We start from the raw sequence: 2,460 nt of genomic DNA, 5'->3' as shown, positions 1-2,460 counted from the left end.
ACTACATCTAGTGATGCCACCTGTGGAGTCGCTCAAGCGCAGCAAAGCGTACGATACAGCAGCTGAATTTGAGGGAAGATAACCTCTACAGTCGCAGGTTCGAATCCTGCCTCGGACATGGATGTGTGTGATATCCTTAGGTTTAAGTAGTTCTATGTTCTAGGGGACTGTTGACGTCAGATGTTAAGTCCCATAGTGCTCAGAATCATTTGAACCATTTTGAGGGAAGATAAATCCAGTTACCGATACTCTTTCATTTACTAATCTTCCACATTTTTGCTAAATTAAGTAGCTTGGGAAACAAGTTTGCTTCTCAAAGAACGCTGTTGTAAATTTCCCTTCTCAGTACGCTAATGCCTTGCTATTGACGTCGTTTTTGCTCGTATTTTGGTCAAGATATCCTAATGCGAGTCTTCCACTGTTTTAGTACACATTTGTCGAAACTGTATGAAGCATTACATGAAATTTAGTTTCTCTTGAATTCTTTATAAAATTACCGAGCCAGCAGCAAGCACCGAATGGGTAAACAATCTTAGATCATTTTTAACTGTGACTAAAATAATTCATAGCTTTAAACAAGCATCATATATGATATGGGCAACGGCTTTACCGCAGTGGATGCACCGGTTCCCGTGTGATCACCGAAGTTCAGCGCTGTCGGGCGTGGTCGGCACTTGGATGGGTGACTATCCAGGCAGCCATGCGCTGTTGCCATTTTTCGGGGTGCAGTCAGCTTTGTGATGCCAACTGAGGAGCTACTCGACCGACTAGTAACGGCTTCGGTCAAGAATACCATCATACTGACCAGGAGAGCGGTGTGCTGACCCCACGCCCCTCCTATCTGCATCCTCCACTGAGGATGACACGGCAATCGGATGGTTCCGGTAAGCCACTCGTGGCCTGACAACGGAGTGCTTTTTTTTTATCGTAAATGATATAAGAGCCAGAAATCCACTGACAGATTTTCAGAGGTTGTTCAGGGATGTCTTCTGAGCATTCACGTATGAGGGACTCAAGGTGTCAGTCGGCTCATTACAGGGTAATAAAGAAACTGTGATTTATTCCGTTTGCTACCGCAGTCACCTTTGTTTCTATGAAAATAGATTCATAGCAGCTTAGAAGCGTTTAGTATACTATAACCAAAACGTAAAATATGAAACACATTTTTTTCCTTTATTGTTATTTTATCACCTGTACATAAGGTGGGCTGGCAGCAGCATCCTACGCTACTCTTCAGCCTCAGGTTTGACAATGAGAAAACATAAAGAAGTCACATAAAAGACTGAACAAATTGGCGGGCAAAAAACAGTAGACACAGAATACAAAAAACATGAAGCCGTTCACACTGGACGAAAAAAAACACTAGAAACTGTCGGCACGGCGCACAAACACTGACGACTTCGACGGCACAGGTGAACGGAGGAGCGTGACGGCGAACACTGAACACAAACACGATGGCACACACACGAGAAACTGGTGGCGATGATCTCCGGCGCGCGAATGTCCACATAGCGTGTGCGAGTCCGGGGATCTGCCAAGAGGGGAAGAAGGGGGAGGGGGAGGGAGAGGGGAGAGAAAAGATGCCAAGGGCAGAGGAGATGGTAGGAGGAATGGAGGTATGGGGGTAGGGGAAGGCCGGGGGAAGAGTGGAGAGAAAGGGAGGAGGGAGGGAAGGGGGAGAGAAGGTAGAGAGGGTGCCCATGGGAACAAACACAGGAAGAGGGAGGGAGGATCAAAGTTGGTAGGAGGGGTAGATGGAGGGGAGGAGGGCATCATCAGGGAGGGGGAGCTGGCGGAAGCCACCTTGGGAGAAGGAATGGAGAGTGGAGAGATGGAGAGCAGGTGGGACGTGGAAATACAGGTGCGGCAGCAGACAGGGGCGGGAGAGGATGGGAGAGACCAGCGGGTGAGGAGAATCGAGTTTACGGGAGGTGTAAAGGATCCATATCCATTCGAGGGAAAGGAGGAGGTGCGGGAATGGAATAAGGTCATACAGGATCTGCGTGGGGGAGGGGAGACAGATGTGATAGGCGAGGCGAAGAACATGGCGTTCTAGGATCTGAAAGGATTTGTAAAAGGTAGGGGGAGCGGAGATCCAGGCAGGGTGGGCGTAGCAAAGGATAGGGCGAATGAGGAATTTATAGGTATGGAGGATGGTGGAGGGGTCCAGACCCCAAGTACGGCCAGAAAGGAGCTTGAGGAGACAGAGTCGGGAGCGTGCCTTGGCTTGGATCGTCCGGAGATGGGGGGTCCAGGAGAGGCGACGGTCGAGGGTGACTCCAAGGTATTTAAGGGTGGGAGTGAGGGCGATAGGACGGCCATAGATGGTGAGATAGAAATCAAGGAGGCGGAAGGAAGGGGTGGTTTTGCCTACAATGATCACATGGGTTTTGGAAGGATTGACCTTAAGCAACCACTATAAAACACAGAGAAGTGCAACAATATATACTGTCATGTGGT

The 2,460-nt window shown here is 48.9% G+C and overlaps 1 pseudogene; it reads left to right on the top strand.

The window, feature by feature from the left end:
- The first annotated feature begins 596 nt into the window (after positions 1-596).
- LOC126254859 (5S ribosomal RNA) lies at positions 597-714 on the top strand (annotated as a pseudogene).
- Positions 715-2,460: the final 1,746 nt, after the last annotated feature.

This window comes from Schistocerca nitens, chromosome 4, assembly GCF_023898315.1.
Source record: "Schistocerca nitens isolate TAMUIC-IGC-003100 chromosome 4, iqSchNite1.1, whole genome shotgun sequence".
Taxonomy (NCBI): Eukaryota; Metazoa; Arthropoda; class Insecta; order Orthoptera; family Acrididae; genus Schistocerca; species Schistocerca nitens.
This window is presented reverse-complemented; position numbering and strand designations above follow the sequence as displayed.